Genomic DNA, 17,680 nt, shown 5'->3' with positions numbered 1-17,680 from the left:
AATTATTTGTCTTGCCCGCTCGCAAGTGTGTCTTCTGAATGTGTTTTCAGTGCTGCTGGTGCCATTGTAACTTCAAAAAGGACCCGCCTCTCGCCCAAAAATGTGGAGAGGTTAACACTGATCAAGATGAATCAGCACTTCATATCACTAGATTACAAAATATGTGAATGCACGCAGGAAGAAGAGGACACAGACTTAGGTGACGGAAGTTCTTCTCTGTTAGCTGACCTACTCCCATCTCAATTCATAGAGTTTGAGGATGAGCTCTGCTTCCCTGACACCGAGGCCTGAAAATGCCTTCTTTTTTTCGTCCTTATTCACTTTTATTCCTGTGTGTCTTTCTTTGTTTTGCAACTTTTACCACAACAAAACTCTAATCACCTAATCACAACAAGTCCATCAGCAGCACTGTCTTCATCTTATTTTCCTTATTGATTTGAAGGTGCCGCAGTCTGCATTCCTGAGGTTCACAAGTTCACAACTTAATCATGCTCCTCTATCCTCCTCCTCCAGACTCCCCCGATCCATTTCCCTCAAGGCAGATGGATGGATCACAAAGAATAAAGAAACTTTGTCTTCGTAGACGAGTCCCCTCAAGTGGGACTGAAATTACTGACTGACTACGTGCTTGCTGATTGCTGACAGAGTTACTTGACAGGAGAGGCTTCCCTGTGGCCCTCACTTTCCGAAGAAGATGCGGACAGAAAGTAGAACAGGTAATGAATAATGAGTAGATGGCATGCAGTGGACAGCAATGGCTGTCTGGCTCTGATGAAACCAATTGCTGTTTGTTTTTTGTGTATGAAATGAATCATATGTCTTGTCTTACTTATTATTTAATCTTTTACACAGTAATTGTAATTCATGTTTTACCTTGTTTAATTCAAATTGTACTTCAACTTCAGGGGCCACTATCTTGCATTTTCCAATATGCAAAATGTTCTTGGAGTGGACTCAGTTGCCAATATACCAAGATGATTGATTAAATAATATATCTTTTTTCTTTACAGTCACTCACTGGGATGGATGGATCATCAGCGTCGGTTTACGTAAGAACTATGGCCAATTTGTGAGTGGCAAACAGGTAAATCAGTCTACAACAACTACTACAGAGGAACTACATGTCTGTCAATTTGTGGTATGTAGTGGTCGAGGGCGAGGCAGTGTACTGTTGTTGTTATGCCAGGCAGAGTCCACTCCACTCCAGACAGCAGTTAATGTAGAATTGTGGCTATGTGGCTTGCTGCATACCATTAGATATGCTTTGTCTGTTTGACAAAGAGCCTAGGTATGCTACATCAGGTTGCTTCACTCAGTGGTGCCTGCCTTGACCGTCTGCATGGCCCTGCCTCAAGCTTGGGCCAAAAATCCGTTATGTCTGCGAAATTTGCTGTTTTTCGTGAATCTCGCAAAATTACCGAAAATTCGCAAACTCTTGAGCGTAACGGATTTTTGGCCCATGCTTGCGGCAGGGCCATACAGACGGTCAAGACAGGCACCACTGAGTGAAGCATCCTGATGTAGCATACCTAGGCTCTTTGACACAGACAGTCAAAGCATATCTAGGGTTTAGGGTTCAGCGCGATTTACTAGGGTTTTTGGGTTTAAGTTGGTAGGGTTCCCGCTGAGTCTAGGGCTCAGGGCCCGATGCAAGCTCGTTCATAATGATGTTGGCAAGCTTTTAGGGGGGTTTGGCGTTCTTTGGTCCGGAATTGGCAGAATTTTGGTCTTTTTTGGTGTTTTGCGGGCGCGTGTGTTTGGGTGAAAAATGAAAACTAGTCTTAGACCTTCTTCTTCTTCTTCTTCTTCAAAGAGCGCAGTGGTTCAATGTTGTTCTGTCTTGCTGAGATTCTTGGGAATTGCTGGAACAAGTGTCCAGGTAAGTTTCAAGAGGATCGAAGTAGTGGAAGTGCTGAAAACAGCAATTTTTTGTGAACAGCGCAATTTGCCATATTTTGGATATTCCAGTATTGCATGTATATGGGGGGGCTGTTTGGGGGTGTTCTAGATTTGTGGGGGTGGGTCGGGGGGTCTTGGAGCACTGCTGGGAAATCCATGGTGGAAAAGGGGGTTTGGGCCTAGTTGCAGACAGCGTTTTGGCACAATTTAAACTGAGGCCTAGCAGTATTGCATGTTTTTGGGGGGCTGTTTGTGGGGGGTTCTATGTTTTTGGGGGTGGGTCGAGGGGTCTGGGAGCACTGCTGGGAAACTCTAATTTTGATTGCAAGTGGTTTGAAGAAAATCCATGGTGGAAAAGGGGAGTTAGGGCCTAGCTGCAGAGCGCGTTTGGAGTGATTTTGAGGTAGGACTCACATTTTCTGTTTGGCATTTTCCATTTTTATTTTTTTGCGGGTGGGTTGAGGGGCCTGGGGGCATTGCTGGGAAGGTCTAATATCGGATGCAAGTGGTTTGGAGAAAATCCATGGTGAAAAAGTTTTTCCTTTTTATTTCACTTGCGTGTTTTGGGGGGGCTGTTTGGGGGGGTTCTAGGTTTTTGGGGGTGGGTTTGGGGGTCTGTGAGCACTGCTGGAAAGGTTTGATTGCAAGTTGTTTGAAGAAAATCCATGGTGGAAAAGCGGAGTTAGGGCCTAGCTGCAGAACGCGTTTGGAGTGATTTTGAGGTAGGCCTCAAATTTTCGAAGTGTGGCATTTTCCATTTTTGCTTTTGGCCTGTTTTGGGGTGTTCTACTTTTTTGCGGGTGGGTTGAGGGGTCTGGGGGCAATGCTGGGAAGGTCTAATATCGGATGCAAGTGGTTTGGAGAAAATCCATGGTGGAAAAGGGGGGTTTTGGCCTAGCCCTAGTTGCAGAGACCGTTTTGGCACGGTTGAAAGTTAGGCCTAGTAGTATCGCATGTTTTTTGGGGGCTGCTTGTGGGGGGGGTTCTAGATTTTTGGGGGTGGGTTGAGGGTCTGGGGGCACTGCTGGGAAGGTCTAATATCGGATGCAAGTGGTTTGAAGAAAATCCATGGTGGAAAAGGGGGGTTTGGGCCTAGCCCTAGTTGCAAAGAGCGTTTTGGCATGGTTGAAAGTTAGGCCTAGTAGTATTGCATGTTTTTGGGGGTCTGCTTGTGGGGGGGTTCTAGATGTTTGGGGGTGGGTTGAGGGATCTGGGAGCACTGCTGGGAAGGTCTCATTTTGTTCTAAAATCACAGTTTACACTTTACACCTAGCTTGAGGGGAAAGATCCGCAAATTTCACCCACACTTATTTATTCTTGAAAAGGAGACTCAGAGTATGCACTTTCGAAATGATGATTGTATGTATGTATTATAATACTGTCCACACTGAAACTGAAAGTGTTATTTTTGCATAACACAGCGTACCTTATATTTTTTTCTCCGTGGTGCTTTAATATCACTTCCTGTTTTTCCATAAACAATTACAGGCCGGCTTTTACCCTGTGCAATGGCAAAAAGGATGAACTCAGGCTTACAGCGATGTGCAATTCAGCATCCACCAGGTGAGCTTTTTGGGAGCATCTATATGAAGAAAGAAAGAAAAATAATGTAACCAATAGTCTTTAACAATAACACAAAATAATTCAACAGAAAGTTGTCTCACAGTACCACTAGCAATTTGCAAGCACAGTATAACATTTTGGCCTGTATCTTTCCGCCATCTTTGTAGGCCTGTAACAGTGGGAGTTTCAAGAATTCCACTACCAGGCAGCACTATGGACTCAATACATAGTCAGAGAGTCAGAGAGTACACCAGTATTCATCCTTTTTTGTCTAGTTTTGCGAAAGAAATTACTTGTACGTGCACTTGTGGTAGCCGGCATAATGCCAGCTCAGTCAGCTTGCACCCAAGAAAAAGAGACACAAGCCATGATGACCAGACTTGCATGCATTACTTTAAGCAGTACATGCAGGTGGGGATAGGGAAGCTCTTACTTTTGTATAGGGGTGGCACTGGCCATACTCGGTTACATCAAGGGCTACTGCTCAATGTGATTTATATTTCGCACTGCCCCCCCTGGGCCTTCAGTACTACAAAAGAAAAATGAAGATTATTCATTCCTGATCATTTATCCAGCCGATCACATTATCTCTTTGCTTATATGATGGACGACTTTAGGTGCTTGGTTGTGATAGATTGAGTGAACAACAGCGATAGTCCACCCATGATTAACACAGCAGAAAGAAAATTATGAACATAGGGAGTGAGTGTGGTAACCATAATTGCCGGAGGATGGTACTTGACTTGATATAATTGTCAACTATACAATACATAGACAATAAATGCTGTGCTTGCAAAGTAAACTACTGTACTGTTAATTTAGGCAAGGGAGAGATTCAGAACAATCACAACTTGTAGTATTTGGATTTCCTCTGCTTTGCTACTCTGGCACGGACATGCTGTTCGAACAAAGTAACAATCTTTATGCACTAAGCGTCTGCTCTACATACACCTCTGCTATGTATGTGGAAGAAGATACCATCCAGGCTTCCAAAGTAAACGTCTATCATTCTTCTATCATTCTTCTTAATGTCACAACTGTAACAACTTGACTTTTTCTCAACAACCAAATAACACCTTTTCATTTAATTTGGTAAACCACCGTCTTGACTTGCATTTGAGTTTCACCAAAATGATATATTGCAATGCCCACGCTCGTCCTTCCATTGACCCTAAGTTCTTTCCCTTTTCGTTCATCACATCCCTCAGGTTCATCTGATATGACTTGGCTTCACGATAAAAGTTTCCCAGCTGATTGGAGGTCAAATAGAGGGGGCCATTGCTTACTCGAGAACTAACGCAGCTAATGCTATTGCTAAGTCAAGGGTATCTGTCTTCTCCGTGATTGGCTAAAAAAATGTAGTTCTAAATGAGTAACTGTTCTTAACTGTACAGTGTACTTGTAGTAGTGTACTGTCTGCTGTACAGTACATCATACACTCCTTTGCGAGCCTACTCTAAAATGTCAATAAGTAAGGAGTATAAAAATAACTTACCAGTGTCCGCCGCTGCTGAGCCATCCCCCTCAGCTCCTCCTGGTGGCACTTGTGGCGCCGCCGCATCCGCCCCTGGAGTGGACCCCTCCGCACTGCTGGCCCGGCACTGGTGGTGGGAACTAGTGCCACATCCGATGTTGTGACGCCTAGAAAATACAAGTCATATTTTTAGATGTCATACACCACCCCCTATTTCGTCTCGTAATGGAAGAGAAAATGTTAAACAATTTGTAATTATTGGGACTGAAAAGAAGTCACTGTTTTGGGGAGGGTGTTAACTTATATGCTTAGCCATAACATGCAACTCTTTTTGGCACAACTGATGAATGCTTGCTCTTGAACGTGCAACATTTTTATAATTACAGACAGAACCAACTACTCCTCATCACCACCAGGAGAACTTGAAGTTCCAACAAGGTGTGGGCTCCCAAGTCCCGCACAGTTACTTCTGACTGAGGTATGTGGAAAGTCGAACTGCACCTATCAGCAACAATGTCCTATTTCTCTTGTCTATACTTCTGTATGTGCAGAATAGTCCCTGAAACACTAGCGGTATGGTATGTGCTACTATCAAATCAAAAAGCCAAGTACTAAGCTTATTCTTGGTGGACATTGATATTTTGTTGTTGGAAATTTTCAAAGCACTAACATTAAGAAGACTGGAATTAGACAGCAAGGGCAACCCCGAGGACTGCACTGAGTGCCTCTAGAGCTATTGCTGGATCAGAGTTTTGTTTAACACCGTTTGCCAACTAGGCAAGCTTAGCTACCTACACAGACTGACGTATAATAATAGTAAATAGTAGTAGCACAGAGAGTGATGGTAGAGAGGCAGGATAAGAATGTAGAAACAGTCTACAAGAAGATCAAAGACTATTAGACTATTTTGTAAAAAATAGAATGAGGAAACAGTTTGGAATGAATAGGAGCTATAAAAGTTAGGGAAGTATAATTATATTAACAACAGAACAACTTACTGGGGCCAGCAGAAGAGCCTGCAGAGGACTGTTCCTGCCTACTCTGTACCGCCGGAGTCTGGGGTGTTGCTGTCTTCTTGCCCCTGGGAGGTTCTGATGATCATGAAATAAACAGAAACATGGATGATTGTTTTTTTGAAATATTTGATTTCTTTGACCACAATCTAAAATTATCTTGTAGAAACAAATTAGCAACAATTGCACTACATGTATTGACCTATCTGATCTAGTCAACTAGGAGGATACTAGTACAGTATTGCTGGATTCGCAGAGCGTCTACTTGGACAGTTATGTAAATCACTAACTAAACCAACAACAAAAAGGTTCTACTATGACTGCCAGCACTCAGCAGCACGCGACGTGACAGACACAGTCCGTCATCATGATTGCAGACCACTAAAAAATGTCCTACTACTAATAACAAGTCATAATATACTCAACCTATCAATCCATCACTATCGCTTTTTCTTAGTGGCAGCAGGAGTACACGGAAGGACTAGACTTGAGTCTCTAGTCTCTCTAGCATTACGCAGTTCTGTAAAGTACTACACTCATACATATTCAGGCCAAATGGGCACAAAGTTGCAAACAAGTAAGCATAGTACCAACGCCACTGAGGAGGCGAGCACCTGCAATCCCAGAAGCTATTTAAACATTATTTTACCTGCAATGTAATCGAATCTGCAGCATTCTTGCTCTTCGGGAAAAACATATATTAGCAATATAACACAGAGCAGAAGAAAACAAAGTAGTTATTAAATAGCTACTCACCTAGGCCAGGGATCTCCACGCCTAGCAGGTTGAGGTTGAGCAGGTCCCTCTCCGGGTTGAGGAGGTCAGCCCACCGGTGCGTCGCTTGGTCATAGATGCGCCGGACCCCCGACTCCCTCCGCATGGCCCGGCTGTTCCGATGCCGACAGGCCCAACACCGCAGGAGTGAAGAACGTCCCAATCCTCTACCCTCACCGTGACCCCCAACACCCGCAATCAAAACGGATGGTGGAGAACACGACACCGGGAGAAGGTGGGTAACAAAACAAGGGAACCCAAGGTCTTGGGGAACACAACTCGTCTCCTCTGGCTTCTAGGCAGCTGACAGCTTGACACAGACGAGAACGCTAAAATGAAAGAAGGAGACAAGATTAAACACACCCCTACTACTATTACCAGTGCCAAGTACACACACGAACCACCGACCTCCCTGCTTATCCCAGATAACAAACGGGAGTGGCTTGATACGAAACAGGAATTCTTCCACTGCAATCGTATTGGTTGTTTCTTGCGTAACCCCAGACCAACCACGCCCCCTCGGGAAACACCGAAAATGACAAAGGGGGTGGAATTCACAATTCTTAGGGAAAAAAAGGACAGGGGAAAAATGGTATCAAAGGGAATACGAAAGACACCCAAAAAAACCCTGGAATCGAAAAAAGAACACGAAGGTAGCACAAAAACGGCCGTTATTCAGCTCCTTCGTGAAAACACCCAAACACAGCGTATAACAAGATGGTTTGGATACAAAAAAGTGATAATAAAAACGGGACGTTAAAACTCAAAGGAAACGCAGCCGCGAATCCCAGAACGTCACCGAAGATCAAAAACAGGTCCCCAATAAAGGGTTCTGAAATGCCAAAGGGAATAGGAAAACAAGGGAGCAGGGGAAAAAAGGGGATCAAAACCCAGCACTAGAAAAGACAGCTGGAACAGAGCTCGAAGGAAGGGAAACAAGGTAGAACCACAGGAACAGGAAACACACGGCAAGGGACCAATAAAGAAACCAAGCACCTGTTTCCTGTCGGCAGCCCCCTTTTAAAGCGAGCTCTAGGGAGCGTCCAAATTTGCATATGCACTTGGCACTTTTAAGAAAAACAGCTAACTGGGAACTAGATAGAAGGAACCAGGCCCCCTTGAACCCCAACACCGGCATACCTTATCCCACCGCTGGTGACGCTCCCGGAGGCCATACCCTTTACCGGGCCTACCCCCTGCTGCCACGGTCTTAGGGAGGTGGCGCAGAACAAAAAAATATCAGAGCGGCCACCTCCACCGCAGTAAACACCTCCCTGGCCACTACATCCTCCCCCCTCCATCGCCCGCATGGTAGCCGGGTACGGTGTGCAGGACCCTTTCCCTTGCTTTTCCCGGCTCCCTTTGCCATGGTCCTGGGTGAAAGAAGAAAAGAATAGGGGGAAAAAAGTAAAGAAAAGATAAGAGAGAGCTAAACAAAAAAAGTAGGTATTAAAGTAACAAAAAGTTGAAAAAAACACAAAATATAGATCTAAACAAATAGAGAGATAAATAATGAGCAAAGTAGAGCAAAAAAAAGTTCAAAGAAACAAACGATTGCAAAGATTGGAAGAGGATAGAAAAAGCATGCCCAGAACCATAGCAATGAATGAAAAACAAGATGGGCGCGCCCATTGAGGACCGCGTGGGTAAATTTGCGCGATATTTCCCCCGCGAACACACGCAAACTCGTAATAGCGCGCTGCACACAACGCGAGCTAGCCAATAGTGCCCGGAAACAGAAATACGCAACGCGCACAAGATGGCCGCGCCCATGTACGACCGCATGGGTAAGTTTGCGGTCGGTGCTCTGCAAGCGGCCCGCGAATACTCAAAAACCCCGCAAACACACACTAATAAATACGCAAATTCGCACAAATTCGCATATTATGCGGAACGCAAATTCGCTTTCGCACGGATTTGCGTACCGCAAATTCGCAATTTTCGCCCATACTTACCTAAAACCGTTCGAAATTATTTTCCTGAACAAAACTGTACAGAAAACATCCTGTCTTGGCCTGGCCAATATAAAAGATTTAAACGTACCAAACAATCATAGATGATTTGCGAACTAGCAACAATTCACAAATTACACAGAGGAAACATTAGACACCATGCATCACAACGGAACATACAATTCTTCACGTACCAATTAAGAGAGATGTGTAGTGTGGCCGTTAGACACTAACGGATGTCAAGCACCAAAGGATTAGGATCAAGAGACCATACCCATGTTACGTCAGATACAACACTCGGGGGTGGAAACAACAAACAGTGTCGGGAAGTTGTGCCTTGATTGGCTTAAAATCCACGCTGTCTCAGGTGAAACCGCACTTGTCCCTTCTTTCTGATGACATCTGATTACACTATGTCTTTGAACTCCATGTCAAAAGCTCTTTCTGTATTCAATATCCAATGAAGTGTGGAAGATTTCACAGCAAGAAGCTGCCGAGACACTGAGAAATTGACAGGGCAAATTTAGAAAGGACTCTTGCAGTAGTAGATTATGATATGACCACACTATCTACCATGATTTACTCTCTCTGTAACTTTGTATCATCTTCAATCAGCATCATACAGATTTCAATGTCTTCTTTGCAATATGGGCAGTCGCAGCTTAGGGCGATCATGTTACTGAGTTCGACCAAACAGACACTTCATGCTAGTTGCGTTCCATTGAAACACTTTAATGCCACTAATTTGTTTCTACCATACAATCTCAATAATCAACACACCATCATGGCAAAAATCTCTCTGCATGCCACACGCAGTGTTCTGCCATGGGCCTATCTTCTGGGTCATAGGATCCATCCTTTGCCCAAGGTCTATCATACTGGTCCTTCCCCTGTGTCCAGTGGGCCAGCATGTGGCAGAATGACAGCGTGAAGTTATTGCATTGCTCTTGGGCCACTATCTCTCTCGAGGTCAATCAATCTGTCCTGCCGCTTTCAGAACAAGCAGCAGATGTTTTCGTCGCTGCTCCCCTCATGCACATACAAAGGTGCCAACTTGCTTCTCCTCTGCCTTGGTTGGGTCTGCACCATGCTACTTGGGCACTTATGTCCTTGTCAGCCCCTCTTCTACACTGATATTCTGGAGAGGCTCGGATCCCAGCCAAAAGCTTCTTATCTAGGTCAACCCCTGATTCCTCTCTGATCGTTGCCCTGTTCCTACCCCTTCTCTCCTCTGGTGGAGGGTACCCTGCTCTGCTTTTTTGTTGTGCTTCCAGCGTTCAAGCTCTCTCTCCCTCCCTTTTTAGTTTGCGCCTTTCCTCAAAATCCCATCTAGATTGCCTCCTTTGCTCTGAGCTATGTGCTGCTTCTTGGTGGGAATTTTCCCTCAAATTCACTCTCTGTTGTTTCTTCAGCTTCCTGCTCAAACCCTGTAGATGATCCCTCATCATCCGAACCGACTGGAACCCTTCTCCTCACCCCCACTAGTTGTATCACTATCCAGAACTGCCATGAATCTCCTGGTTACCCAGGTGTGCTCACCTGAACCAGTGGGAGTGAATGCTCTTCCAGCCACTGGGGTTTGATGGGCTGAACATAACAGATCCTGGGGGGGGGGGTCGAACTTCGGTGAGCCTATGCATTGGACTGGGACAGTGATGGGATTGCCTGGGCATGTAGGCCTGCTAGACTCTCATGCCTGAACCTAACAGTTTGTTGTTTATATGGGGACCTCCAGCTCACTCAACTGGCAGGCTGGTGCAGACCAACACAGGAAGAACAGGCATCTGGGGGTGAGAACATCCATGCCTACATTTGTCGTGGGAGGTGTGGAACAATGCTCATTTGTGGGATAGGTTTTTCGGTCTGGGCCTCCTCAAAGATGAACCAACGTTCTAATAGCGCCTCTCTCCTGTTCTTTTTCTGTCCTGCATTTTGGCCTCACCGTCTACCCGCCATTGACCCACTATGATGGACAGCTCACCTAATGGACCCCTGCGCCCTTCGGGCGATTGCATAGTAACACACACATGGTCGCTGGAACTAGTTGAAGCTCAAATGTAGTGACTCATTCATCTGCCCAAAAGAAATCGTGAGCGTCGTCGAGGCAGGTGTGCCTTCTTCCCAAATCTACCCTCGAAAATCAGCTGTGATGCTGGACACTCGCATGGAAGCCCCGCCCTCACACTCGCGGTGTGCACCGTCTTCCCGCCATTGACCCACTATGATGGACAGCTCACCTAAGGGACCCCTGCGCCCTTCGGGCGATTGCATAGTAACACACACATGGTCGCTGGAACTAGTTGAAGCTCAAATGCAGTGGCTCATTCATCAGCCCAAAAACAATCGGACCTTTTACCCACACAAGAGGCATGTGCACTCGCATGGAAGCCCCGCCCCAAATCCGCGGATCCGCAAATCCGCAAAATCCGCCGATTTTGCGGATCCACGATCCGCAAATCCGTGAATCGTGGATCCGCAAAATCCGCCCACCCCTAGTTCTGATGTATTCAAATGTGTTTGTGTCAAAAGTTCCCTCCTTCGGCCAGGGAAACACTAATGCCTTAGTGCCGTTCTTGACAAAACTTGTTACGTTTTTTAGCCTGCAAGTGTTTTAGTGGCGACTCCATGATAAGTTGGGTAATTTTAGAGGATAGATGTGCCCTAATTTCTCTTATTTGGGAATCTCTTTGTTTTGCTCTAATACTGGGGAAAATGTACACGGGAGAGTTTACTCGTTCTAAATACTTACTACGAGCTCAGTGCTATCTACAGATACATCAACATGAATATTTTACAAGTACAAAAAATAATGCATATGAATGGTCACAACCTAAAACAAAGTGCAATTGTTAAGCAAGAGACATGAAATTTGGCAACAAATAACAAATTTTGGCTTTGGCATAACATGTTGAGCTTTTTGCTTTGGCATCAAAAACTGATTGTGAAAAATAGTGGCACCTTCATATACCACATTGAATCGACAAAACAGGACAAAACACAGTTACATTAATTTACCAGCACCAAAACATCAAATATGTTTTTCATTGATTTCAAACTATAAGAAGAAAAACATGACAGAGAAAAAAACTATCACGATGTCAAAAATACCATAGCCCTCTTCTAGCGCATGCTATACTGTGACCATGGGAAGCTTTGCATGGTACATGGGGCTAAGTGAGCCTGATAGTCTGTTATTATTGGCTCAGGGAAAAAGATAATGATTTTTGTGGAGAAAAAGGAATAACTCAAGAAACCACAGACTCCTCCTAGCCAAACACAAGCTACACCTCCGGGGTCCATTAGGATGGCGGGCGGACTTAGTCCGCCCGCCATCCCATCGGTAATCGGGACCGCCCGCCATAAGGGCGGGGGTCCCGCAGGGGGTATTAGGATGCGTCCGCCACCTTCCTGTATACAAAAGGGGATGATGGACGGAGCGTTTGAGCAAATCAAACACTCACCCCAGTCAACTGATCTGGGTTTAATCCATCACCATTCTTTAGCCCACCCAGCCACCCCATTTCAGACATGGCTATATGCAAATCAGTCTGACCCTATGCCTCATGGGAACAGTCCAGCCCGAACTGCCAAGGCATGTCTTCCATGGACCGGAAACAAGCATCCTGGGACCGGTTTCGGGTTCATAATCCTCATCAGCCAGGCTATCTTGAATCCAATGGCCAAGTGAGCAAGGGACTCACGTCTGAGCATATCCTGCCACACTTAGGGCGAACAAAGCGATACAAAAGGGGATGATGGACGGAGCGTTTGAGCAAATCAAACACTCACCCCCAGTCAACTGATCTGGGTTTAATCCATCACCATTCCATTGCTCACTTTGCCACTGGATTCAAGCAAGCCGGGCTGAAGACGGCTGTAATGCCAGAAACCGGTCCTCGGAAGCTTGTTTCCGGTCCAGGGAAGGCATGGCTTGGCAGTTCGGGCTGGACTGTTCCCATGAGGCACAGGGTCAGACTGATTTGCATATAGCCATGTCTGAACTGGGGTGGCAGAGTGGGCTAAAGAAAGGTGATGGATCAAACCCAGTTCTTTTGACTGGGTGGGAGTGTTTGATTGGTTCAGATGCTCCGTCCATCACCACCCCCTTTTGTACCGCTCTGGCCACCATAAGTGTGGCAGGGTATGCTCAGACGTGAGTCCCTTGCTCACTTTGCCACTGGATTCAAGCAAGCCGGGCTGAAGACGGCTGTAATGCCAGAAACCGGTCCTCGGAAGCTTGTTTCCGGTCCAGGGAAGGCATGGCTTTGCTGTTCAGTCTGGACTGTTCCCATGAAGCACAGGGTCAAGACTGATATGCATATAGCTGCGTCTGAACTGAGGTGGCGAAGTGAGCTAAAGAATGATGATGGATTCAAACCTGATCTGTGACTAGGGAGGAGTGTCTGAAAAGTTTCAGCACTCAGTCCATCACCTCCTTGTGTTTGCTTTGTTCACCCTAAGTTGGCAGGGAGTATGCCCAGACGTGGGCCCTTGCTCACTTTGCCACTGGATTCACAGCTTGCCTGGCTGATGAAGGGTGTTACCCAGAAACCGGTCCCAGGATGCTCGTTTCCTGTTCAGGGAATCCCTGGCTTGGCAGTTCGGTCTGGGCTGTTCCCCTGAGGCACAGGGTCAAGACTGATTTGCATATAGCTGTGTCTGAACTGAGGTGGTGAAGTGAGCTAAAGAATGATGATGGATTCAACCCAGATTTGTGAATGGGGGTGAGTGTCTGTAAACTTTCAGCACTCTGTCCATCATCTCCTTGTGTCTGCCTATTGCAGGGCCTGAAGTACCTCATGGAGGTAATGCAGTTGTTCCTCCCAGCTGGAATTCCAGACAGGTATGTTGTTTATGTAGGCGGCACAAAAGGTCTCCTTACCAGCCAGGACCCTGTTAACCAACCTTTGGAAGGTAGCAGAGGTATTTTTCAAAGCAAAGGGCATCAACTGAAATTTAAAGTGGCCCTCTGGGGTTAAATATGCTGACCTCTCTTTTACCCCCTCAGTCATAGAGATTTGCAGATGCGCTGTTTCACTGGCAGGGCTTGAGTTAAAAGTTACAGTCGGAGAGCAAATTTTTGAAAGATCTGATGGCTCTCCCATGGTGCACACCAACAGTACCAGTGCTATTGGATCTAGGTTGCAGATCCATCAGGGACCAAGCGCAACTTCGCCCCCTGCTCCTCTGGGCACGTCTATGGCGGGCGCCTGAACTAGTCTCCTATGCGGAAGCATTATCAGAGGTTATGGCTATGGCAGGCTGGTCCAGGATTAAATGGTTGAGGGATGTCAAACGGTTGCTGGTGGAGATAGGGTTACCAGACGCATGGGCGTCGAGAACAGCCCCACCCAAAGCAACTATTAAAAAGTTGTACTGGAACTTGGTCTCCGCTAAATTACACTCAGATTCACGACATTGCAACTCTACTGTAGCTTTTGTGAGAATCAAAGATGTGGTGGCTTATGAACCCTATTTAGATACTATTTCTATCCCCTTTGATCGTACTTTGTATTTCAAGTTTCGAGTTGGGATTCTTCCAGTAGGTGAGGTAGTCGCCCGCTGGAAACGGCCCTTCCAATTTTCTCCGTTCTGTGCGTCCTGTCCCACCTGAGTAGAGTCGGTAGCCCATATCTTTTTTTAATGTCCGGACTATCGTGCACCCAGGATCCGTTGGTTAAAACCCCTATGTAGACTCTTAGGCACCCATCAGCATATAGTGGCGATGCGTATTTTAATGTCTGACACATCCACCGTGATTGTTTGTGCTGTGTCAAAAATTTTAAAATGGTCTTGGTTGATTCGCACAAAAAGGCTTTCCTTGTCAATTTAATTCAGTTTTAATTGTTTTAATACTTCCTTCTGTTTAAATCGTGTGTGTGTATCTAGCATGTGATTGTTATTTATGCTGTATTTTGTATTGTTGTACAAGCTTTTATGGTATTTTTATATCGAAATAAAGCCTATCAATCAATCAATCAATCAAAGTTACAATCTGCGTTGCGCACTCAACCAACAGTGACCAAAGTTTTGATGCAGACAGCAGCAATGTGTCGATTTCACAGGGATGCACCGGTTACGAAGTGATGCTTGGAGTCGATGTGTCGATTTCTTGGTTGCAGCCGTAGAATCACCTCCAAGAGTCCCAGGCTGGATCTGGCATCACATTTCAGGCCAGAACACACAGCAGAGGAGCCAAGGGGCTGGTAGCAAGATACAGGTGAAGTCTCTGATGGCCCTGAGACTTCCAACAGGAAGCAAGCTCATCTCAAGCCCTCTGAGAAACTTTAGAAAGTAGGATGCAGAGAGCAAAGTCCAGTACTCAAATCCCCAGGCAAGAGGAAGCTGACAACAGAACAACACAGCAAAGCAACCAGCAAAGTGTTTCTCTCTCCTGGAATACCAACAGCTCTTCTTCCTGGCAGAATACCCTCAGCCTAGAAGTGCTTTTGTTTCTAACGTTATGGTGTCAGAGGTCCAGTACTTATACCCCATTTGGCCATTAAAGTAGAGTGACTTCAAAGAAAGGTCTTTGTAGAGCACAACTCCCTGTCTTTCCTGGCCCTGGCTCCAGACACACTACAGGGGGGTATGCAATTTTTTGTGGGGGACAAGCACAGGCCTACTTAGGTGCAAGTGTCAACTCTTCCGGCCACTCTAGCTCAGGAAGCCTGGTGATGAGCCAACGGGATCGGCAGGGCACAGCTCAACTCCCTTTGTGTGTTACTGTCTTGAGTGAATCAACAAAGTCCAATTGTAATCCAACCCAGACATGTATTCTAGGGCATGCAGAGGCGCCAAATGGTTAAAGTAAGAAAAAGCCAACTTTCTAAAAGTGGCATTTTCAGACCTGCAATTTTAAAACCAACTTCACTAAAAGATGTGCATTTTTTGAGTCCAGAGACAGCAAACACAATTTTTCTATCAGCTCCCAATTAGAAGATACCGTTGTAAAAAGATACTGGGCAGCTCCAACCCTAACCTATTGGAGAGATAGGCCTTGCTGTAGTGAAAATCACATTTAGCAGCTTTTCAGTACCAGCACATGTAAAACTGAAAAACATATATCCCACCTTTTAAATACACAGCACCCAAGCCCTGGGGCTTCCTAGGGCTTCCCATAGGGATGCCTTACATGTAGTATAAGGAACGATTTGGAACCGGCTAGTAGGTGTACTTGCCATGTCGACATGGAAAGTAAGATCTGTCCACACAGGCCCTGCGTTGGCAAGTCTGAGACACATCTGATGACTACTCTTGTTGGTGGCACCATCAGTGCTGCAGGCCCATTAGTGGAATTTGGAGTCATATTTGGTTTACAGGCCCTGGGCACATGTAGTGCACTGCACAAGGGACATACTAGTAAATCAAATATGCGTATCACGGAGAAACCAAATGTTATTACATTTTAGACACAGAGCACGTGCACTGGTCAGGAGAGTTAGAGTGCCCAGACTCCAGACACCAGCAAAAATTACCTCCAGTACATAATCAAAAACAGGAGGCCAGAATCAAAAAGACTGGGGAAGTCATGCCAAAAGATGCCAGGTCTAACAATGACAGACATCATAACTAAGCAAAAACAGTAGAAGAGGAATTGGCAGGTCAGCCCCTCCTGAGCTGAATTTTGGGTACTACATCATTAAGGGGAACGAAGAATATACTGTTGTGGATGGCCATGTGGTGCTGGAAGCTGTATATGCACTCTGGTTATAAGATGACACCCCAGCCTTCCTATCTGGGCGGTTTTGAAATGTCATCTGCTGAGTACGCTGTTTCAAATGGGAAACTGAAGTGTGAGTAAAGGTGTGAGCGGACCTGGTAGAAGATAGTAAATTGAGATCCTTAAAGAACATGATGCCCACATACGTCCTGGGACTGGGACAGTTCCTGTTATGGTACATATGTTGGGCAATGAGCAGGACTTGCCTAACATAGAGGCACCACCAGAAGTCATATTGAGCAACGTTAGGGCTAAACAAGTCATCACATGCCTATACAGATCGCTATTGCAACTCTTAAGAGATGAAGACACACAGAGGATGGAGGAAACGAACTTTGGGGCTGACATCCCATACAAGGTAGGTGTTCGCCATCTGAGTTAATTTAACATGGTCTTGAGGACTGTATACTTGTGATTTACCCAATTTAATCATGTGCACCACACATATTTGACACCAGAGATTTGGGAAAATATACAAAAGGGCATGAACCACATGTCTAAGGTGCACAGAAAATGCTTCAGATTGCTACATATGTTATGGTCATGACTGGTTATATCCCAAATGTGGTCAGCTGTGGTGCAGTGTACATCAGAAGTGACCATCTTTCTTTTGTCACTCAACCCCATACAGCGCTTATTAGATGCAAGTTCTGTTATTAAAAGGACAAAGCACATGGAACTGCTGAAGCCACTATTGGGAGCGGGAGCGGGACAGGACTTCAGGCCCCAGGCTCCTTCGCGGCTATTCCGCCTCTGCCGATGGCCTCACTATATGCCTGGGATGCTTTAAAGGCTCAGGAGGTCTCCCGCAGCACTGGAAGCCCGTGGAACTGCTTAAACCACTGTTGGGAGTGGGAGCGGGACAGGACTCCAGGTCCCAGGCTCCTTCCTGGCAATTCTTCCGCCACCAACGACCTCACCACGCGCCTGGAGGCGCTTTAAAGGCTCGGGAGGGCTCCCATAATGCAGGACGCCCGTGGAACTGCTGGAGCCACTGTTGGGAGTGGGAGAGGGACAGGACTCCAGGTCCCAGACTCCTTCGTGGCAATTCCGCCACCACCCTCACGACGTGCCTAGAGGTGCTTGAAAGGCTCAGGAAGGCTCTTGCAGTGTGGGACATGCAATGGCATGCCTGAACCGTGCCAGGGTGAAGCCCGGGTCAAGGGTGGGCTCGTCTGCACCCGTCCGCGACTGTCTGTGGCTGAGCTGGGCCTTTTTTCTTAGCTGCACACTTTGGGATTCCGTGAAAGTTTACTTCATCACCCTCAACATCGCCAACACC

The sequence above is a fragment of the Lissotriton helveticus genome, chromosome 2_2, assembly GCF_964261635.1.
Source record: "Lissotriton helveticus chromosome 2_2, aLisHel1.1, whole genome shotgun sequence".
NCBI classification, from domain to species: domain Eukaryota; kingdom Metazoa; phylum Chordata; class Amphibia; order Caudata; family Salamandridae; genus Lissotriton; species Lissotriton helveticus.
This window is presented reverse-complemented; position numbering follows the sequence as displayed.